The sequence below is a fragment of the Diadema antillarum genome, unplaced genomic scaffold (genome assembly GCF_040938485.1).
Source record: "Diadema antillarum isolate AM-2024a unplaced genomic scaffold, OU_Dant_1.0 seq00000648_RagTag, whole genome shotgun sequence".
In the NCBI taxonomy this organism is placed as follows: domain Eukaryota; kingdom Metazoa; phylum Echinodermata; class Echinoidea; order Diadematoida; family Diadematidae; genus Diadema; species Diadema antillarum.
Genome location: NW_027271562.1, coordinates 335,001 through 341,147, shown reverse-complemented (window position 1 = coordinate 341,147; position 6,147 = coordinate 335,001).

Genomic DNA, 6,147 nt, shown 5'->3' with positions numbered 1-6,147 from the left:
TATTGTCCTGGTAAGTTTTGCTAGTGTCGGTTCAAACTGACACGTGATTATCATGATGGGGTATATCAACATAAGCACTGCTGCGCTATTTATTGGCAAGTACTGGTTAAAATTGTAATTTAAGGAGTTACAAATGATAAGCATGTCTCTTGCAATCTTTCAAATGTTGGTAAAGTTGCATTTTACGGTAGAAAGTTGTCAGTCTTAGCACTTTTATTCTTCTGTGAACTGTGCATAAATAATGACTGAATGCAGCGGTACAGTGCTGATCACATTAAACTTACCTACGCATTACCAATGAAACGTGTTAATAAACGTCTACTTTTTGCGTATATGCGTCTCGTCATGTGCGTTTGGATCGTGTACCCTTAATACAGCAAAATATTCCCCTCCCATTTAGTATTGTGAAATTATTATCTCTTATTAATATCTCTACTTGTGTTTGCGCCTGCGCACACACCGCAATGCGATCCATATCAGGCTGCACCATGATATTAACTCAAACTGAAAGAGCGTGTGATAACTGACCGTGAATTGAAGAAAAGAAGAAAACGTGTTCTTTTAGATTATTTAGGTGTCACTGATAAGAGGTGACGAATTGATGGGATGGATTGATGGCCCCATCTAACTAAATCATTTATATGACTAGAAATTCAATAAACGACTATTATAAGTAGCATATGCGTCAGAGAAGTGCGGTGTTTAATGGAATTGCTATCGATTGAATAATGACTATTAAGATAATGATGAATATTTTCTAAAGAAGTTAAGTTTTAAGTTGAAAACTTATAGACCCACGCATGATACAATAAGATCTGTCTCTACAAGAGTGGGGCTGACCATGTTACAGGTACCAATATTAGGTATTAAGAAGCCAGATGAGAAGAAAAAAATGACATCGGTCCAGGGTGAGCTAGATTAAATCACTTGTCCTTCTTGGAGAACAGCAGCCTGTAATGCAAGTCTTATCGCATTTTTGCACTCTCGCAGGGACGTTGTTTTGTTTTGTTTTTTTTTTGGGGGGGGGGGTTTGTCATTGGCTGGTACATCATACTTTTCCAAGGTGGTTTCCATGACACATGAAAGCATTTTCTGATCAATTTGTTTCACCATAGGTCTCTTGGAGACCCTTGCTCCTTCTCCCGCTGCAGTTGCTTTTGATGAGCATGTCTTCGGGGACAAATTTGCAGAGGAGTTTCTTCGTGAAATTTTTGAGGGATGTTGAATTGTCCTGCAACCCAAGCAATTCATCATCGCGAATGTGGATCCCTGAAACTTCAAGTACGCCTATTCTTTACGGTTTCCATGATTTCAGTGTCTCCGGTGACTCTGCTTTCATTGCTGTTGAACTCCGATTCATTTTCTGGAAATCTGGCGTCTGGAACAACATGTGCTTGATCTCCCGTATTCTTGTTGACTACCTTCTCGAGAAAGTAGGCCACACGCTGCACTGCTGTGGTCAATTTGTTCAGTGATTCTTCTGAATGGCCACAGCAGCAAACATGCTTAAATCTATGTGTAGAACTATGTGTAGAACTCCTCCCACCCTCTGATCTCTATAGAAAATCTTGATATACCATTGGCCCATACACGCCGTACGAACGATTGACGCTGCCACAACAGAGTGAGTTGCTGCCATACCACTCCCATGCTATGCGGATGCGTCGGGAAGCACGGCATAGCATGCCGTTGGCTAGCGTGTAATTTCCAAATGTAATCAGGCTCGACCGTATCCAATATTGAATATCGAAATATAGACAAACCATAATTGGATGGTTCTTTGATTTTTGAAAACCTTGTACTGAAAACGTGTGTAGAACCCTACGCCAGGGAGGTGCAGAGTCTCAATCATTCTATTGATGGTCTCCCCGCTTGAAAGGACATGGAAAAAGGACTGCCTCTCCGTATTTCCCGCCAGATGCCTCGTCTCTCCCCTCTCCAGGGAGAGCCTGCACTGATTCTTCAGTCGCAATATGTGGTATCCAGTGTCCACGGTTTGTGTTGCCTGATGCTCGAAGTGCAGTTCCTCCCACTCGTCTCCTCCGAGGCTGAGGGCGTCTTCAAGGGCTGGCTCTGGGTCTTTGGGATTGGCAGGACTGAAGTCAACTTCCGGGGTAGGGGTCGGAGCTGGAGACGAGGGAAGTGGCTCCCTTACCACTTCTGCAGGTAGGCCGGCCTCTGAGTCCATTGGGACATCATCAGGGGTAGGTCTGGTTGTTCGTGTAGATCCTTGATGGGTGAGATCTTGGAGGTTGGGGCTGGCAAGGCGGGTAGTTCCCAGGGTTGCTGGTAGGGAAGAGCGGGGCGGGTAAGATGATGCCTAGTGAAATCGATGGGTGCTTGGATGGGAGAACGACTGCGCTCCCGACACGACTTGTGGTTGGCATGTCGCTGCTCCTTGTGCTCTGTTATCCTTTCTTTCTGACAGTGTTTGTACGTGCAGACTTTGCATGTGAAAGGCATGTTGCTAAGGGAGAGAAAGGGAAAAGATTAAAAGTCATTTCGTTTCTAGTAGAAATAATCAGGTGGTCTTCTAGCCCTCATGGGATAGCGTCTGGTGTTGTGTGTATGGAAGGATATTATGTCTATTCATTGGGAAGGTAGGTTACTCAAAATGTCTTCGACATAATATGAGTGTATTTTACATTACCAAGACTTGATAACTTGTAAGTTTTGAATTACATTGGCCAGACTTCAATAACTTATAAGGATCAGACTGCATCAGCAAGACTTAAAATCAACTTGAAAGAGTATAAAGAATTGCGATGAGGATGCCCAGTTGAATTTTAATGATGTCTATTTGACATTGGCAGAACATTGATAACAGTGGATAACTTACACTGGTTGAATAATCAGAATAGTAATGTCCGGAGACTGTGGGAAAATAGTGAAACGAAAGAAATGAAATGATAAATAATTAGGAAATCATAATCAAAATTGTCCGCGAGGACTAAGAATGCAGAGCTAAGAAAAAAAGGGGAAGACACTTTAAATCAAGGTTCAAGAACAAAAAGGTACGAAGTGCACATTTCACAACAAATGTGTCAATCGCATGCCTACTTTTCAAGCCTTGCTGCTTATGCACCTGCCCATGGCACCTGTAATGAAAGAAAAGGATTGTTTTCAAGGAGAAAATATGAATCATATATCTGAAAATATCAAAGTCAAATAATATAAAAATCATACATAAAAATGAAAAAGGAAATGTGACTCAAATCATAAATCTGATGAAAATATACGGAATGAACATAATCCACAAAGAGAAAAATAGAAATGAAACCGAAATTATTTGGCAAAGGCATCTTATTGGCAGAAATTGCACCTGAAATTTACTTCTTCAATATCCTCGTCGCTGAGGCCATCAAGATCAGTGCCCACCCTGTGAAACAAGCCATCGCAAGAATTACATCCGACCCATTCCTCGGGGTTCATCCTGGTACTCCCCCCAACCTCCCCCCCACATACTCTGGGCACAAGTTGACATCGATTCCGTCTTCCTTGCGACCACTCGGTGCTCCTGTCTTCCCTTTCTTCTTTTGCTCCCTTTCTTTTTTCCTCTTTCTTTTCTTCGTTACCTCCTTCTTTCTCAATTTTTCCTTCCTGTACTCGATGTAGGCTGTCGAGCTTATGCACTTGGGCCGCTCCTGGTCACTTGTTTCTTCCTTGGCTGGGGACGAGCTGCTGGAAATAAGAGATGCTTGTCCAGCGCTGGGGACTTGCATATGGCGCAGTGGATGTCAACGGACAGTTGGTCGGAATGGGCTGGTGTACCTCTTCTTCGTCATCCACGGGAGTGGCAGCATCTTCATTTGCATTGTCTCCTCTAGTAGATCCTCCAAAAATTTATTTCTTCATAAAAGGGAAGATCCCTGTTGCTCTGAAGCCATTCCGTGTTACTTCTGGCTTGCTCGCTCTGGGATGATTCATTCGATACTCTCGCTCCTCATGGGCCCATGCTGTCTTGAGGAGACGAAAAACACTGAGGTCGCACAGATGCGTGAAGTGCCTGCTATGCGGCAGCAGACAGTAAGGGACGATCTCGTGCGCTTTGCAAAACTCTGCAACCTCCAGTGACACATGGCTGGTATGCCCATCCACCAGAAGGAGGACTGGCTGCCAAATACCTTGGGAGTTGAGGAATGGCTCAAAGCGATTTGAAACAAACACCTTTGAGTGGATTGTGTCAGAATCGCTGTCCGGCATAGACGATAGTGAGGGACAGGAAGACACCAGCAGGCGAAATGGTGACTAGGACTGTAATTTGCATCTTGTCCGATGTCATGTATGTACTGACAGTTTTGGCTCCTCTGGTGGCAACAACCTTCTCCACCTTCACTGCCAGTGGGAAACCATTCTCGTCGCAATTAAAGATCCTTGTTGGATCGTTCAGGGTGTCAGTGGCCTTCACAATGCAAAGCCAGACTCATCAGCGTTCCACATTCAACTTGGGTCTTCTAGTATGGACAAAGCACATTCCTCTTCTAAGTAGTCCCCAAGATCTGAGTACCATTTCTTGAGTTTTGCTACTGTAAAGACCGCTCTTTCTCTTCCTAGCCCTTGTTGGACGCGCTTCGATAGTTGTGGGTTCCGTTTGAAGAAGTTCCTGACCCATGTTACTCCCGGTTTGTTGTCATGAAATGGGGTCTTTCTGACATCTGCCCTCACAATCTTCTGAGCCATCTAAAATACAAGCGACATGTAAGCTAGTGTCAATATGACTATTAAGTTTTCCGAAATAGAGCAAGTAAATCATTTTTAATTTTTTTTTTTCAAACTGCTGAAAGAATAATTCTACTATGAATAAAAATATTTAACTACTTTGGCATTGAAATAATCATCTCTTACATTTATATACGGTATATGAAGCTGTGGATTTAATTTCACACTGTACTCACTGGTTGTAGGCCTCTCTTGCTGATATGCACTGTGTATCCAAGTATGGTGTCATGAGCCATGGCAGCTGTGGGTAACCGGAATCTCCAAGAAGAACCCCGTGGAGAATGCGATGATTAAATCCTCTCGCAAGGCGACTGTTGCGTAGGATGCGGCTATCGTGCGCCCCTCCAGGCCATCGAGCCACAACATTCAATGTCCTATATGAAACGAGAAAGCTTAATCATTATCAGAGAAGTGCTCAGTCACAGCCGATGATGATGGGTAGTTGCAGCCTGTTGTCCCGGCGTAAGTCTCTCTTGCTGGTATGCCCTGTGTGTCGAAGTATGGTGTCATGAGCCACATCAGTTGGGGATATCCTGAGTCTCCAAGAAGAACCCTCTGCAACATGTGTTTATTGAATCCTCTCGCAAGGCGGCTATTGTGAAGGATGCGGCTGTCATGCGTCCCTCCGAGCCATCGAGCCACAACATTTGATATCCAATATGAAACAAGAAAGCTAAATCATTGTAATGGTAAATGATAATAATAATATGAAGTATTTATATAGTGCTTAATACAATATGTTTCGATGCGCTTTACAATTATCAAAACAAATAAACATATAACATATAAATCAGCTTTAAATACAATTAATCAACTTTACATAATCATTAGTTCTTTGCAACTGATTGACAAATTGCCCTACATCGACGTCGATGTAGGGCAATTTGTCAATCAGTTGCAATGAAAACATCTCGACGGAAGAATTTGTTGAATTTGAATCATTAGTTCTGTTCTAAAAATAAATGGGTTTTAAGTTTCTTTTTGAAAATGTCAATAGAGGTGGAGGACTGAATATGAGAAGGGAGGTTGTTCCAAAGAAGGGGGGTACAAACGGAGAAAGCACAGTCACCACAACAGTTGTGAGTGCGAGGGCCAAGTTTGAGCTGAGCTGTAGATGATGATCTGAGGTCCATGTGTCAGGGAAGTGCTCAGATTAAATGCTTTAACTTTGAATTTCTGACTTGGTCAGAGTGGTATCCATGGGCATGGCCAACGAAATCGCTTGTCAGGCGTTGTCACTCAAGAAGTGGAACCTGAAATGTTGCTTTTCTTTTTTGTTAGCAAATGAATCCCAGAAGTGCCGTCAGAAAATGTAGTAGCAAAGTGCCCCCCATCCCAAATCATCAAAAGCGAATCAAAGATCCTGCTCCCATGAAATCAGAATTTCAATTCACATTTTATTGATTTTATGGTACATGTGAATTTCAC